This window comes from Indicator indicator, chromosome 14 (assembly GCF_027791375.1).
Source record: "Indicator indicator isolate 239-I01 chromosome 14, UM_Iind_1.1, whole genome shotgun sequence".
Taxonomy (NCBI): Eukaryota; Metazoa; Chordata; class Aves; order Piciformes; family Indicatoridae; genus Indicator; species Indicator indicator.
The window spans coordinates 10,201,138-10,219,463 of NC_072023.1; positions in this window are offsets into that span (position 1 = coordinate 10,201,138).

An 18,326-nucleotide genomic window follows, 5' to 3' on the forward strand; every position below is an offset into this window, starting at 1 on the left:
TTTAAGCCATAGTTTATTTTCATGATGGAAAAAAAGCTCAGTAATGTTAAACATTTATCAGGAAGACTCTTACTGATGTGGTCATGCTGAGCCCAGAAGTGGCTTGGATTCAGAGGTTTTAGTCATGACAGCAGAATGCTGAATTGCTCCCTGTAGGAAGAAAAGGCACAGCCTCCTGGGTAAGGGCTGGATGGATAGCAGCATTGGGAGGAGGAGGACAGCAACTGTATGGTCAGTGCCAGAAGAGGCAGAGCCTCTAGCTGGGGCTTCCACTGGGTGCAAGTTCGCAGTGCTAAATCCATTTATGTGTCTTAGGTCACACAGTGCAGCCAGGCTAGAAAGGCTCTGCCCAAGCAGTTAGACTACACAGCCCCTTGTGTTTGAAATACTTTGGTAAATGCCCATGGATCAGTAGTGTCCTTGGCTTCCTAGAGACCCCCAGCAGCAAACTGGGGAACAAAACCAGGCATGCCATTGCGTGAGGGAATCTGCAGCTGACCTGAGTTTTCCTGGAAATGAAATAAAACTTGGGTGTTTTTTGTTTGGTTCGTTTTTTTTATTTATTTTTCCCCTAGAGAGAGGTTTGGATTTTTTGTTTGTTTGTTTTTCCATTTCTGAACATTTCCTTTGCATTGATCTGCAGTCCCGTAAGAGAGAATACACTGATGGCTCTACACAGAGTTAAGTGATATGTATTCACTTTTCTAGTTTGGCATTGGTAATCTTGACCACGCTCTCCTTTTGTGCTGTCCCATCAACATGAACATCTTTTTGCCTTTGCTGGCCAGGACACCTGAGGAAGTGAGGGAAGGTAAATAGTCTGCCAAGGCTGTCATTCAGATGTCCCAGTTCAGTCATGGTACACGCAATATTTTCACGTCTTTCAAAAGGCCACAAAATTCCTGCGGGTTTGGTAGGAAAGAGAAATTGCTGAAAGGAATGGTGGATAAACACTGTCAGACTAAGGTTTTCCAGAAGCAGAGAGTCGTTCAACCATGGATAATGACCACAGAACAGACAACAAGATAAACAGAGTATAGGAGATTGGAGCAGAGACACACATTTAAAAACATCATCCCAACAATGCTCGCTGCTACATTCATTCACTAAACAGTGACAAAAATGTTATTTAAGGAAGGTAGAAAGCAAGCTGGAGTTAAAAGGACACATACAACTGCCTCATGCATCCACATGCAATCACACATGCCACTACATTCACACACATTATCCTACATGATATTCACTGCCCTACTCCTTTTCTCCCTTTGAACTTAATTCAACGCAGTTATGCACAGCATGGTTTTATGTTAAACACACAGAGGCTATAATCTTGACACTTCTGGGTGAAGTTGAGGCAGTGGGAACTCAACTCACAAGGGTAAACTACTTAAACACAATGAATAGTTTAATGGAAATTATATTCCTAGAGCAAGGGATGAACCAACTAATCCAAGGAAGTCCTGTGATGAGAGAAACTTCAGGCAAACTTTTTACTATCTACTATCAATTCGGTGTTCCACGTCTATTTTGGAAGGAAGTAGCCAGCTTGTTTCCATATGAACACTGTATTTCTCACCCTTGGTACAGTCATACAACTCATACAGCCTCTGAAACAGATAATTTTAGTTATTCCAGAGGGATGACGACATGATACTTTACTAAGAATATCCCTTAGTACTCTTTGCAGAAATATGGGGTACACCAGGAGTTATCAGGGCTCACTGAAAGAAATTAAAACTTGATATGAAGGGTGAAAAGTATAAAATGTATTTTATGAAAGAACTTTAAACTTTATATGAAGGGTGAAAAGTAAAAAATGTATTTTACTAGAGATAAGCTTGGGTGTTGCATGGCAATATTCAGGGGGACAGTGTGCTAGCAGGGCTCCTTGATCTGCTCTCTGAGTGGAAGTAGAGATGGAATCTACATCTGAACAGAGAAGTCCTGGTTGGACAGTGACAGTCCTGTCTTCCTGACAGGACAGTACATTAACACACAAAATATACATATGTCAGAGGGAATCATTCAGTCTTGACTGGGTATAGGCTTTCCATAAAACATAAAGGTACTGTGTGTGTTTCCTTGGACTAGCATTCCAAGGAAAAGAAGCCCATGAGCATCAGAGCCAGCCATTTCCCCCAGTGCTATTGCTGTTTACAATCGATACAGCCATATGGTGAGGAGGTTGCTTCTTTCACTGTTGTCATTTCTAGCATGCAAAAATTGCCTTTTCATAGGACCATTAGATAATTCAGGTTGAAGGCACCTCAGCAGGCTTCTAGTCCAACCTTCTGCTTGAAGCATGGTCAGCTCTAATGTCAAATCAGATCTCTCATGGTTGTACATATTCAAGTCTTCAGAACCTCCAACAATGGGGAATTGGATTCACATTCCCTCTGCTCTACTGCTTAACTGTCCTCAGTGTCAGGAGTTTTTCATTATGATCTGAACTTCTCTTGTCAGTTTATGTCCACTCTGTCTCCTTCAGTGCACCACTGTGAGGAGTCTGGTTCTGTCTCCTTGATATATAGGACTACCGGTGAAGAAAACTTGCCTGTATTTTATTTTCATGGTGGATATAAATAAGCAGAGAATGAAGCTGAGCTGTGGAAAATACAATCAAAAAGCTCTGGTGCTTTCTGTATTGATTGCAGATGATGTGTGCATCTGTGAGCATACGAAGACTTTCAGCTGTTGTTTCTTAGGAAAACAATATATGCTTATATTGCCCACCAAAAGCAAGCTATGACCTTGGTGCAGTGTTAGGGGGATGATGCATTCCAGGACATAATGACATTATATACTATATTTAAAGACAATGCTACTGCATTCCTGCAGTGGTATCAATCAAGAAGAAATCACAGCATGCTTTACTCTGGTTTTTGTGGGGTTTTTTTAGGACAATGTGCATATCTCAGATTTTCTGCTTGCTTTGAAAGCTGTCCTGACAAGGACAGTTGTTTTCAGTGTTGATCAAGAAGGAGATCTGGATATGTCATCATTTGTGTCATGATTCTGAGTACAGGAGGTATACATAGTATTTGTAAGATGCCCTGGACAGTGGATGCATTTTAATCTAGCTCTGACAGATACTGCAATTTAGTACTACTTCAAGATCAGAATGGGCCTGAGTCTTCCTAGTCAAGGGCATTGTTCTTGGAGTTTTTTTCATAATTTCTGAAGCAAGTACATCTTTGAGAGAAATGCCTAGACCCACTCACTGGAGAAAGGCTTATTGCCTCTGAGAAGTTATTCAGAAGATCTAAGGAAGACTCGAGGGGAAAGCAGCCTAAAGGAAGTCAAACAAAGCACTAGTTGCAGGAGCTGGGTGAACATATCAGGGCATCAGCATGCTGCCTTCAATCTATATTTGTCCACTCAAATGAGTGGCTTGAGGACTCAATTATTTTCTGTATGAACAATACTTATGTTCATAAGAGAAAAAGGAGTCCCAAGGCAAAGAGCATACCTTGATCACAGAGTGTTTTGTGGCAGCTAGAAGGCAAACAAGGGGAGGGATACACACATTCTCTTTTGGATCTGTGCTTGATAGACAAGTTCCTTGTCCTCTAATTACTGTTTGCAGCAGTACAGACACCTGAGGCAGCTGTGGAAAATCACAAGGATGAGAAAAGCTTTTATGTTGTACAAGGGCATTCAGAAAAACATTCAGCTTGTGTTTTCAGGTGCAAAGTCTAAACTAAAGAAGCAGCTTCTTTTGAGCACATAAATGTGGGCAGCTTGAGCCCAAGAAATAGCTGTGATTTCCAGTCTGCCTGTGACTGACAGCTGTGGTGAGAATCAGATGAACAGTCCAAACAAGCATCTTCCATGCAGTGATTTAACACAGCATATTTTCAGGATCTATGACAAAGGCAGTGTATGTTTGCTCTGCTTTCCCTTTAAGCCAGTCCAAACAACTGCTATGGCAGGTTAAGTAAAGAAAATAAATTTCTTTACTCAGGTGAGCTATAATGTGTTTTTTTGCACTTTCACCAGTCACCAAGTCAAGGGCAAGGCAAATGAGATTTAATTCCTTGCTCTAGGTAGAAATGTGCCAAAACACTAAACTGCTCTGCACCTCATTTTCTCAGCCCATACAATGGGGAGTGGTATGTGAATAAAGAGAGCTATGATGGAGGCAAGTCTTATTATTCAGTTTGCAATGTATTATGGCATTCCCATTTTCTTTATTTCTTCAGATGGCACTCGGGTTTGAATAATAGCACAACAGTTCAGTGCCTTCACTGAGATGAAAGCCTGCAGACTTGTTCAGCCTTTGGTATGGCAGCCATAGGAAGTGCCCAGAACTGCTCAGAGAAGAGAGATCTGTGCTTTCTGTACTCACCTCAGGACTGGACTGAGCCTCATCCGGTGTAAAGCAGGCTTCAAGTGGAGCCAGGTGAGTAGCTCCTTCATGTAACTGTTCAGAGCAGCAGGTTGTTGGACACTGCAGGTCAGAGTCCTAGAGAGCACAGACTGGGATCTCCAAGAGGTTTAGGTATCAAATTCTCATCAATTTTGACAGAATATGGGAAGAGAGAGTATCTATTACTTGGGAAGGAGATCTATATAATATATAGAATAACTGAACTTGGAAAAGACATCTGAAGGTCTCTAGTCCAACTGTGTGAACTTTATTTTTTTGTCCTGGTTTTGCTGGGACAGATTCACAGGGCAGCCATGGGCTGCAGGCCATTAGCAGTTCTGAGTTAGCCAGGACACCTGACTCAAATTGGCTCACAAGTGCACCCCATACCATGAGCATCACACTCAGTATAAAGGAGGAATTTTGTTCAGGAAAGTGGAGTTTCTTGTTATAGAGTTTGCTGCTTGAGTTCTTCCTCACCCTACTTTTCTTCCTTCTCTCGCTCTTGGGGTTTGCTTTCCTGCTTGGTGTGATTGCTGAACTTTTGCTGGGGTAAATATACATTTGCATACCTTGTATTGGCATTGGTATTAATTTGGCTGTTTCATTAAATCTGTTTTAATTTCAACCTGTGGGTCTCCTCTCCCTTTCCTGGTTCCCTTTCTTCACTGGAGAAGGGATCACTGGGTTAAACAGAGACAGCTTTCTATATAACATTTTCCTATGTGATCAAGGTCCTGACCTTTTTTAAACCACCTCTCTTCCCTTCAATAATAGGAAAATAACATTGCAAAGATAAAAGGGCTTGTGCATGCAAAGCTTTTGTGCTTAAGGGTTTAACTGAGGACTTCAGATCATGATAGCCAGAAACTTGGAGACAAAGAAACAACAGAATTAGGAAAACCACATGTGTATTTTAACAGAGTATATTAAAGTACATGCTGCTTGGACTTAATCAGGAAATTCATTTAATTGGGACATCTCTTGAAGCAAACCTAATTTAAGCCTAATGACATTTAATAGTGATAGCTATGGCTTGGTGGGGATGGTAATTCCATTTAATTGGGATGCCTCCAGGTGATGCAATGGTGCTTGTGTGTATGTGACAACTGCAGGCTGGTTCTGTTTACCCAGCAGCAGCCTTCAGCCTGTCTTGCTGCCAAGCACCAACACAGCCCAAGATAAAGGCTTTGAAAGTCATTCACCGCAGCTTGAATTTTGCAGAAAGTGTAATATTCACTCTGCATTAGCAACGATGGTTTGTCTCCTGTCTTCTTGCTCCTTATCTGCCCCTCCCCAGGAGGGCTCTATTCTGCTTCACCTTCACAATATCCTCCCTAACTTCCCAGGACCCATCCCACACGGGTGAGCTTGCTGAAGGGCTTCCTAAAGAGTGACATGAATATTACAATGGCACCTGGTGTCAGATGGAAATTCAAGCTCATCAGGATGAAGGCCATCCGCAGGGGTGTCCCAGGGAAGCAACTTCTAAGGCAGGTTGTCAGTGTTCTCCCTTTTAGTAATAGAGACTTTAACCTCCATAGCTCTTCTGGAGCTATTGCTGCTGAATTAACATTCTCTGTGTTTGTCTGTGCAGTCTCTGTAGCACCAGCATCCAGCTTATTACTGAAAAGCTCTTTGGAATACCTTGAATAGGAAAGTGTCCAGGAAAGCCAAATTTCAACCTTTTAAAACTCCTTTCTCAGTCCCAGTGGGATATGATTGTGAGAAAAAATTGGCTATTTCAGTTTCCTCTGTAGGACTCACTACATCCACAAAGTATAACACTTAGATCTTGTCTGCACACAAAAGTGGCATTGATTTAAATAATCAGGTTTCAAATGCATTTAACTGAACTGGTGCAACCCTTTATGTGGACTTTAAGTCAATTTAAAAGAGCCTTTTATCTTTATTGCTCAAGGGTAAAGTCAGATAATCATAAGTGATTGAGTTAAAGCTTGTCAAGAAGTTATTGTCTCTTCAGATGAAAGCCATTTTGGAAATTTCATACCCCATGCCCCCTGGCAGCAGCTGGAATTGAGCTTCTCACCCCATTGCACCCCGTGACTTTGCAGGTGTTTCAGTTCACTGCACTGCAATTAAAAAGGAAAAGTGATGGCTTTTCCACCACTGAATCTATGGCTTGGTGGTGTCCATGGTGAAACAGCATCAAAAGGGCAAGGGTAAGAGTTTCAGCCCAGGAAGTCTGGAGAGCAGCAGCAGGAAGAGACACCTTTAAAAAAAAAATATAACCTTCTCTATTGATATAAAGAATTTCATATCTTGATTATAGTTAACTTCAATGCATTTATATCATATTGGTGTTGAAAGCTTTGACTTAACACACATGAATTAGGGACGGGAGGAGCCACAACTAAAAACACATGCATACAAAAGTACATGAGTGCCTTTTAAGAGGGGACATAATGCTTATGGCTGAAAAATATCACTACATACAGAGCAGAAATTCTGCAGTGAGGAAAGAAACAGAAGCAGATGAGTAGTGTGATTAGAGAGACATGCAGCTGAGTAAAGAAAGAATTTTACAACATTATGAAAACTGTTAAGAATGGTTAAAAGGAATCCCACTTCACAAAGATGAGAAGGATGCTGATACTTCAGTTCTCCATGTATTTAGTTGGATGACTGAACAGATCTTTCCTGAACATTTGAAAAACCCTGCATTTTTGTAATAGATGTGTTGTGTTTTCTCCTTTTTTAAACCCTATTCTAAAACACAAAGGTCATCTTGACCTTTCAAATAAAACATATTAATTAAAAAGAAGCCAACATATAATGCCAATAAAAAAATGCCACAGGACCTAGCCCTTTTTGGCAAAAACATTAAATTTGGTGAATCAACATCTGCTGAGTATTTAGTAAAAATATTTCTATTCTGCTTCAGGACTTTAAAGCAGGTTCTTCAAAGTCAATATACCAGATTGTATCCAGCTTACTGGACATAGTCCAGTCTAATTGTGCTCCTCTAATAAGTCATAAAAAAAGGGTGGCTTGAACAACCTACCACATAGCTTAACATGTATCTGAAATGTGAGGAGACATATGAATTGAGTCACATGAAGAATACAGAAGTGTTTACATAAACACCTAGAATAAAGTGGTTCTACAAATCTCCATTGTCAGTTGGAAATTACCTCTGCTTTGAGATTTCAGAGAGCATCTTTGCAGGTTGAGAACTCATAATTGCAGGATCACACAATGGTAGGGATTTGGAAAGGACCTCTGGAGATCAGGTAGTCCAACCCTACTGCCAGAGCAGATTCACCTAGAGCAGATTGCACAGGACAGTTGTCCAGATAGGTTTTGAATCACTCCAGAGATGGAGACTCCACAACCTCTCTGAGAAGCCTGTTCAAGTGCTCTACCACCCTAAAAGTAAAGAAGTTTCTTCTTGTGTTTAGATGGAAATTCATATGTTGAAGTTTGTGCCCACTACCTCTTCTGTCACTGGGCACCACTGGAAAAAGACTGGCCCCATCCTTCTGGCACCCAACCTTCAAGTATTTATAAGCATTGATAAGATCCCCCCTCAGTCTTCTCTTTTCCAGGCTAAAATGTCCCAAGTCCCCCAGCCTTTCTTGTAAGACAAATGTTCTGGTACCTTAATCATTTTTTGTAGCTCTTTGTTGTACCCTCTCAAGAAGTTCCATGTCCTTCTTGAGCTGGAGACCCCATAACTGGGCACAGTATTCCAAAGGAGGTCTCACCAGAGCAGAAGAGAGGTGTGGGGAGAACCTCCCTGACCTGCTTTCCATGCTCTTCTTGATACATCTTGAGATGCCATTGACCTTCTTGCTAGCTGGTAGTCATCCTATTGTCCACCAAGTCTCCCAGGTCTTTTTCCACAGAGCTGCTTTCCAGCTGGTCAGCCACCTGTACTGATGCATAGGATTATTCCTCCATAGGTGCAGTGTCCTATGCTTGCCCATGTTAAATTTCATAAGGTCCAGGTCTCCAGCCTCTCCAGGTCACTCTGGATGGCAGCACAACCCTTGGGTGTGTCAGCCACTGCTCCCAGTTTTGTGTCATCAGCAAACTTGCTGAAGGCACCTTCTATCCCTCCATCCCTGCAAATATACAGATGCATTCATACACACAGAAGGATATGTGTGGACCTGTGTCCATATGGGTATACATGGATGGACTGAGCTGTCTTTGGATCCCAATCTTGACAAGAACGATGGAACTACCTTCCTTTGCTCTTTAATTTACCTGAAAAAAAGGAACACCTACATTCCCACCACAGACACCAGAACCCCTAAAGTCTGTTTCTCCCAGCTTTTAAAGAAGAAGCTGCTTACACTGAGGAATTTCTCAGAGGATATGATCTCCCCTACCCTCAGCAGCTCTGTCAGGACAATATTTCATTGCTACATTATTATGCACAGAAGTGCACACTCAAGCCATTTCTGTTTACTCAGAATAGTGTTTACTGAAATATGTTCTGCAGTTTACTGTTCCTTATGGAAGATATTATTGTATATACAAGAGTAAATAGAATATATGTAGCACAGTAATTGCCATCATGCCCAACGAGTTGACGTGTTTGAATATTCAAGATAGATAAGATTTCTCGAAGGATTACCCCTCAGCACATTCACCAAATTTAATTTTGTATTGTTACTTAACAATTTCTTCTAGCATATTACTCAGGGAAAAAAAAATGCTGAGAATACTTACTTTGAGAAAACATTGCACATACTTCACATAGTCCCCACCCTTGGGATCTTTGGGAAGCAGTTTTATTTTTTCCTTTGTGCAGTAACGGGCTCCATCACTGAAGATCAGTCCAGGGCCATTACTCTAGAATGGAGTTTGGGGAAATTGAATGCTGACTGTGCAAATCCACCCTCCCCACACCTTAAACACCCTGATGTAATTGCTCAGTATTTCATAACACAATTACATGCTAAAAAACTGACCTAGTTATCAGATGCTGTTGGGAAGGAGTTTGAAGAGCAGTCAGCATTTAAACGAAGACTTTTAAATTATGAGAAAGGAAAGGTTTAGGAAAAAAAAGAAGACAGGATTTTTCCTTTTGTGTCAGGAAGCACAGGCTGGAGCAATACATAATTTAAAAAATATAGGGAAGCTTGTCCAGGCAAGGGTCAGATTCTAGTGCTGGTGTGAGAACACTTGCTCTACATGAACACGTACAGTCCCCTGCCCCCCAGCTTCAGTCACTGTTACCCCATGGTCCTATATGTACTTCTCCCTCAATATTCCTCACCCTTTGTTGACAGCTGCTTCAGTTCTGTTGTTTCTTCCTCTTCATGCAGCCTTCCATCTCTCTGGCTCCTCATCCTGGATTCTCAGTTTAACCAGAGGAGTTAGCACAATGAACAAACATCTCTTATAGTACAGAATCATGGAATCACTCTCATTGGAAAAGACCCTTAAGACCATTGAGTCCAACCATAATCTAACACTACCAAGCCTGATGCTAAACCTTGTCCCTCAGCACCACATCTATGCATCTTTTAAACACTTTCAGGGGTGGAAATTCAACCACCTCCCAGGGGAGTCTATTCCAGTGTTTGACAACCTTTTTAGTGAAGAAATTTCTCCTAATATCCAACTTAAACCTCCCCTGGTGCAACCTGGGGCCAAAGACTGCTTGCTGGAAGTCAAGGTGGCAGTTCTGCTGACCCCCTCTTCACTCCTCCAGCAATTGAGAACTCTTATAATTTTGTGATCACTGTGCCCAAGACAGTTAGATCACCCACAAGTCCTTCTCTGCTCAGAAACAGCAGGTCCAGCAGGGCACCTTCCTTAGTTGGCTCCCTCACCAGCTGTGACAGAAAGTTCTCCTCCACACATTCTAGAAACTTCCAGGACTGCTTCATCTCTGTTGTATTGTATTTCCAACAGATGTCAGGGAAGCTGAAGTCTCCCATGAGATGCCTAAAGAAGTTTATCTGTCACTTCATCCTGACTGGGTGGTCTGTAAGAGACTTGTACCACAATCTCTGCCTTTTTTGCCTTCCCCCTGATTCTTACCTATAAATACTCAAGCCTAGTACTTCTAGCAAGCCTGGGTTTGTGCCCTTCTCTCTTCAAGTTTATAGAGAATGGGAGAATAACAAATTAGATAACAATTATTCCTCATTTCCTCTGATGGACCATCAGGAAGGATTTGTATAGTATTGTTCAGAGGGAGGTAAGAACTTTATGAACAGGAATACAAGCAGAAAGCAACACTTGCTTAGTTTTCAGGAGTTTCTATGTCCCCAAAGTTTTGACCCTAGTGATCTGCACTGTTTTTACATCTGCACTGTTCTTGCACAGTGCTTCATTATTAGGAAGTCCTGCTGGAGTCTTCTTCACCCAGAATGTTAAAACAGAAAATAAGCTTCTTTCTTGTGCTCTCCCTTCCTTTCCTGAGTCAAACAAATCTGCTTTCCTGTTCCCTCTGGTTCTGGCTACTTGCTTTAAAGCTCCCTTCTCTCTCTTCCTCCCTTCCTCTCCGTCCTCCTGAGTCTTCCTGACAAGAAGAAAAGAGAAGAGGGATTTTGGAGTAAACAGCAGGAGAGTTCTGTGGCACTAATCAGCATTTGCAAATGAAGATTAACAAAAGTGCAAACAAGCCTATGTGATAACTCCACAGCCTGACCTAATCTTAATGAAATCTACAAGATCTATTTATATAAATAATAATGAATTTTCTTGCTTTCAACATAGTGCAATTTGCTCATGTAGATTACAAGTGACATGCACAATTGTTTAGCTTGCTTAAGTTCCCCAACTTTAAAGAGCTTACTGACAGCTCCCTGCAAAGGGAAGACATGCAGCTGACAGAGTTGTCTCAACTTTATTCAGCTCCAGCAGGAGGGCTCTCTTGCTTTTCTTTTAAAAATACATTCCATTAAATTCTTTCCTTCCCTGAGGACCTCGGGCAAGACTGAATGCAGAGAGGAGGAAGATCTGTGAAAGCTAGCCTGATGGCATGTGGTGGAATAAGGACAGAGAGAGATAATTTTGTCTGAAGATCTTTGGGATTCTCCATTGGGAAGTGTGGCTCAGGTTCACATTTTTTTTTGCAGAACACCAACAGGGACTGAGCAGAGTGCACATGGAAATGTATATTCAACTTAAAAACATTCACATGGGACAGTCTAGCAAAGCACTGAAGTACCAGCCACACACAAAGTAGAAGGACCATGGGGAAGGAGCTCATAGCTGAATCAGAAGGCATCAGCTCCAAGGCAGCTTCAGTTGTCTTCTGGACATAATTGTTCCCATCTCACCGTGTAGGAAACCTGCACATTTCAGGTGTCCCTCTACCCAAAGCAACATACAATAAGGCAAATGGAGAACAATGGCTCCAAACCAAGGACAAGAAGCTCTCTGAAGACCACATACATGTGACTTGAACAATTCTTTACATCGCTCTTCCTCACAGTCCATATGATAGCCAGACTCGTATGGGTGCTCTATCTCCAGTCCACATGTTGTTACACCTTCATCTAAGGCCTGTTTATCAGAGAGTGGTCATACTGCTTTAAAGTGTTCCTTTAGATCTGTGGAGAATAAAAGGTCCTTACCCTTTCCTTGGGCACATCACAACTGACAGGCACCAGCAAATTAGGCAGGAAGGTGACTGAAGAGTAAATCAGGCTCTTGTAACTTTTGCCAGCAGTTGCTTTTGGCTGCTGACACCTTAATATCTTATGAACTAGCAAATGGAGGTCAAGAGGAAGGAGAGAGTTGTAAGAATACATGGAAGGCAATGATTTCACTGCAGACATTTTAGCATCTTGCCTGCAGTTCTGCCTGCTCATACGTGGCAGACTTCTGCTAATTTGGTTTGACAACAAACTTTGAAAGCTGTCAAGTGCTGAGATATCTCTGTGTATCTGCATTCATGTTTGCTTATTGTAACCCGTCAGATAACTTTCCATCCCACAGGTTAAGAAGAAAAGAAGTAGTGCTGGATAGTTTTCCACCAGCTATTGCCCTTGCATCATTTATGATGGGCTTTCATGGCAAATTAAATTTTGAAGAGTCACAAGTCATTTACCACTGCATTTACCCATCTTTCATAAACAACTACTGCTTATTGCTGTGGGCTATCCATCTGTTTCTCTGGAGATCTGCCTGCCATATATTTTTGCCATATCCTCATCTGCAATATTTATGCTTACCATTTTTTTGCATTTGTTTATCTGTTTCCATTCCCTCTGCCTTTTCTTGTGTGTGCTTATGTAAGGAAGAGGCAGCATGTTGCTCTCTGTCTCCATACATCAACAAAACCAGCTCAGTTACTTGAGGTTAGAAACAACAGCACATGAAGCCTCAGAAATCATAGGCACAAACCAGTCACACAGCATAATCAAACACTTATTACTGAGACCAGCTGTGGTCCTCAAAAGGAACCTGGGGTCCAGGTAGCATTTTGTTCCCATGTAAACATGTTGCAGGGTCTGCAACTCTTGCTCTGGAGAGACCTTAAAGCTTCTGTCAGTGAAGAGAAATGGGAGCACATGCCTCTGTCGCTCCATGGGAAGATCAAATCAAAAGAGACAGTTTGACAGGGCTACTGCAGAACAGAAAGGTGTGGAGGGAACTCTTAGGTTCAGGTCCTTTATGAGGGATACTTCCTATATCTTTTGCCTGCAGAAATTACAAAGCAAGCAAAAAGCTAATTTGGGTACTGACATGGACTGCCCCTCAAAATCCAAGGTCAGTGCTAAGACTTCAAGTCAACAGCAAGAACAAAACAAAACCAAGTCACTGGCAAGGACTGAGCTGGTTGCTAGCAGCATGAAGGAGCTCTCTTTTCACCAGCTATGCCAAACCCTTCTGTTTCATGTTTGATTGTTGTGGTGGCTTTAATCATGTGCTGGCTATTTCCAGACATAGTGGGGTTGTCAGTTTTGCCTGGAAGTGGATAGCAAAAAATCAAGGGAAAGCAGAAAAGATGAGATCTTTATTCAAACATATCCTGCAGCAGAAGATGACTTCTATGAGAAGGATTAGACAGGTGAGGCTGAGGTACTTTAGAAGATATAAAAGAAGTTTTTTGGTTGTATTGACCTCTTGGTAGGAATGTACAGAGGAAAGTACACTAGGGAAAAGGGAGGATGCATGACCTTTCACCTTGGATTCTGGTTGCATTGTGGGGCAATTTATGTGAAGCCATTTAGACCTACAGATGATGCCTTTTACTCATTTGCTTCCTCAGACATATTATGATTTTCAAACTATGGACTACAGATTGAGAGCTACTGTGCAAATATATACTTAGATGTAATATTCACCACCACCAGTTTGTAGAAATAAGTGTATGTCAACCTCCCCCCACTCCTCACCTCTCAAAGTTAAAAGAAGGCATGCAATCCTTGCTTCCAAGATTTCAAGAAATGGAACAGAGATTTAAAAGACATAGTAAGCAGCTATTTCAGTGCAAAGCCAGAAGAAATCTGCTACAAGAAAATTCCAAAGTACTACCTAGGGCTCAAGAATCTGACATGACAGTCTGCAGAAATAAAAACACACTCCTGAGGATTCAAGCTTTCCCTGAAACATAAGTAGTGAGAGCTAGGATTACCAGCATTTTATTAAGATTAATGTGTAACATAAATAATCACTTGCCTTACAAAGAGCATTTACACTAATTTAGTACCAGGTCACTTCTCACTAATTCGCAACCATGGATTCCATTTTGTATCAGCTGACGCTAAATGGAATAAAAATATGTAACATCAATGTAAAATTAGTGATTAACTGCTCCAGATAGCACTTACTGCCAATTTCTGTGCTGAGTATTGGCTAGCTTTTTGTTTAACAATTGGTGTGTAATTTGAGGCTTTTAAAACATACCCCTGCACCAGTAGATTTTCAGGACCATTAAACGGGACAAAAAAGGACAATAACTGCCCTTTATTTCCATTGAGAGTATAAAAATTTCCCTCTAATTTGGTTCATTTACTGACAGTTTTCAACAGCTTCGGGATGCTGGATGGAAGCATAAAAATGAGTAAGAGACATTTGATGAGGTTTTGTCTTCTGTTCAAAACTCACATCAAATGAAAGGCATTAAAAAACTTCTTTCTGCCTCCCATCTTTGCATCCTTATACTCTGTTTATATTCTGAGTTTCTTGTGAAAATGCCAAGGGGAAAAAATCCTCATTCTTTTCATTAGGGTGGAAAAAAAAAAAAGATTCAAAAGCCAAAGTAGTCTGCACAAAACCAAGCAATATGATTCACTAATACTGCTTTTACCAAGCCACTAGAGAGTTAGTTTAGGTCCCTGATATCTTCAGCTCCTATGTAGTAAGTTCCCTATTTGGATAACACCTCTTAGCATCCACTTAGTGTCTGTAGTTGTGAAAGTGAGGGAGCTCTACTTTTCTGCAAACTTCTTTTATGAATAAGATGATGGCAAAAGGAAACCAACTACAGAATGAAATATTACAGCAGACTGTCCAAGCAAAATATGAGAGAAGTCAGGTTTGAAGGTATTTCACACACACACACACACCTGGCACACTCCCAGGAGCAGAACCAGGCATACTTATAACTGAAGCTCCCATTTTTTTTGCTGGAAAAAAACATTTCTCACCATCAGTTTCAGCCATTGAAATGAGTCATCCCCCTCATACACAATTATCTATTCATATTTAAATTGATAGAAATTAATTTGAAATGTTAATGAGCTGGGATACATGCAACAAGCTTGTCTTTACTTTTGGAGGAGAGTGTAGGGAAGAGCTATAGAGCCAAAAGCATTATTATCTGGGAGACCTAGTTTTATGATTTCACATTCTCCTTTTGTTTTCTGAGTGAGGAAGGAGTAAATTCAATACATTCAGAAATGTGAGAAAATGAAGTTTCCTGTTGTAATGCACTTAATTTTTAATTAACATCATATGGAATTCACATGTGCAGCTTGCAGCATAAAGCTCTGTAATTACCTTACAGCTCCTTTTCAGATTGCATGGTGTACTCCTTGCTAAAGCTGCAACTGCTTGTTATCACTGCTATGCTGTTTGCTTTGTTGCAGTGAGTTTTTTAACCCTGGGTGGTGTCAGCATCAACATAGTGATGGTAAATAATACACCACAAGTGAAAACTCCTTTCCTTCACTCTTAAGTGTTTCTCAATTGCTCCTGTGATTATATGAGACTGGCAAAATTCTTGTCTTTCTCAGAGCATGGCAGTTTCTGGAGCTACCATAGGGGCCAGAGGATTAGGAGCTCCATGAAAGGGTGCAGTTTGTGTGGGATGGTGACAGCAGTGTTAATAGTCTCTGTATATTAAGACTGTTGGCATGAGACTAAAGGAGCAGCTGGCTGCAAGGAGGCTGAAGCTCCCTCTCCAACAGCAACACAGATTGCTGCTGTCCATTCTCCTCTTTGGTGACTTCAGAAGCCTATAGTATCAGTGACAAACTCAATAAGCTATTTCAGATCTCATCAGGCTGCTTTGCTGATTCCCCTTTTCCAGGGGATAGCTTCCAAGTTCACCATTCCTCTTCTCCTCTTTTTATGCATACTGGGAGGGATAAGCACCTTTTGAATAAATCATATTTGAAGTTTCTAGGACAAACCATTCATGAGCTATTGCATGACAGTAGAGCAAGAGTCATTTTAAATTGTTCCAGATATGATTTACACCAAATTTTTCAAACTCCATATTTTACAAGCTGCTTCTCTGCTTTTCCTCTAGTGTACCCCCCAATAAATTATCCCTCTTCTGCAGACTGCACAGGTGACAAACTTTTCAGAATATGAAGTGAGTGAAATAAACTATAAATTCTCAGATATTCTGCCAGCAAGAGCTGTGGAGGTGCCTTCATCTTTTATCTAATTAACGGACTTTTAAATTAGACTGGCTCAGAATAAATAAATTCTGTCTACAATCTTAATTATGCAGAGGTTACTTCTTCCCACTAATCAAAATCTTGACTGAAGCCCAAGTATTCACAATAGGTCATCATGATCTGAATCAGTGAGCTGTCACAGGTGGGATGCTAAATTGTCCTTCCTTCATTACATTTAATGAAAATGTGTATGCCGAGGAAATTGCTTTGAATAGAGATGAACAATTAAGAGAAGCAAATGTATATAGGGAAGGGAAGGGGGGAGGGAAAAGTGTTCCTACTGAATGTGTTGGATGTGTTTAGGCAAGCTTCTCATTTCAAAGAAAAAGTAGTCTGTTGCCTAGTTTTCTAGATTTTAACCCCAGAGCAAAAGCAATTCTGCTGAGCTATGAACCTCCAGGGAGGAATAACAAGAAAGACACCCCCAAGAGACAAAACAGGACTAGGAACAAGGAGAAAGCTATGGATTCAATGAGCTGCAGTAAAAATAAGACAAAGAATTAGATGAGAGGATGAAGGAGTTTAGAAGGAAGGATTTTGGAATTCGGAATTCAGAAGGAAGGAAGGAAGATCTTTATTTTATTCTTTTTCCTTATGTACACATTGTACACACAGTCAGCCTGCCCATGTGACTCTGAATCCCTTCTCCCCAATCACTGTTGAACATGCTGCCTGATTTAAATCCAATTCAATAGAATGGGGAGAGACACGGGAAGCAACTAATCTCAAAAAACTGCAAGAGAAACCCACCTTTTACTCAAGACTAGGGAATCCATGCAGAATCCTTCCTGGATTGGTTCCCCCAACACAGGTAACATTTCAATTGCAAGTTATACTCCCCTGGAAATCATAGTTGAGCACAATACACAAACCTATAGAAGTCTGGGCCTCACTGATTCTGGTGTTCATTTCCTCTTCACTTGCTTCTTATCCTCAATGAAAGCTCAAGTAGCCTGACTGTGATTTTGAAATTATATTGCTAGAAGGGCTATGTTTTTCAGAGTCACAGGCCCTATGATTAGTGTGTAGCCCAGGAATTCTCCCAAAAATGACCTTTGTACCTTTTGTACTTGATTACTAATGGCAACTCACAAAGATTTTCCACCTATCTGTGTTTAAGAGTGCCAAAGCAAATAAATGCAAAATGTGTAGACAGTAAAACAAGCCCAGAAGGAGCAGACATTTCAGTGACTAGATAGAAAGGAATATCTAGCTTCCAAAGTCAGGTCTTTCTCTTGCCCTTGCATGTACACATTCCCTCTTAATTCCATCTATGTCACATGGTAAATATTTGCAATGTGGCTGGTGAATTTCAGCCAGCTGCTACCTGATCATAATATGACATGAAACTTGCACTGATTTGTTTTGTGTTGTAAGAAGAGATCTAAGCACTTGGGATGAGATTCTCAAGTATTGAAAACCATTGATTCTCTGTTGGTTATCACTAATGACAGCAACAAAAAGTATCAGAGAAGTTTCCTCCTTTTGCTGATAAGGGATTTCATTATCCTTCATCACAGTTCCTGGTACGGATAAGCCTATTCAACAAGATTTAGTTCAGATAAAACAAGAAAAAGAAACCCACATACCTACCAGCTGCATTTCTTTCCTTCTGCCCTCTATCTAATTTTATTTTTCCAAAAAGGAAATAAACTCTCAAACCTTGAACAGAATTAGAGCTTTCTACAAAGAAAACACTGCTGCAAGCACACTGTACAATTGCTAGATAATTCATATTAACTTTAAAGGCCACAAAAGTATATTGGTCCTTTAGATGGGAAAAAAATTAGTTCATCATTCTCTCCTTCTTCGATTTACAATGCCCTTAATCCATTTTTTTCCCCTCTATGGGTTTCAAAATATGCTTGTAATTACTATTCAAGTCCCTTTCCTATTTCTAGTATATTGTGTCTGGGGTTTCAAAGACATAAGGGAGTCAGATACATGACTCTATTAGGCTGCTTTGAAACTTCATCTTGTAGCACTAGGAGATTATTTATTATGCAGTGTGTGCATTCATCCCATATAGGCTCATAAACCATGTAGTTAAACACTAACTTCCATACAGGAGCTCTCCCTAGGTTATATAATCTACATATTTCATAATACAA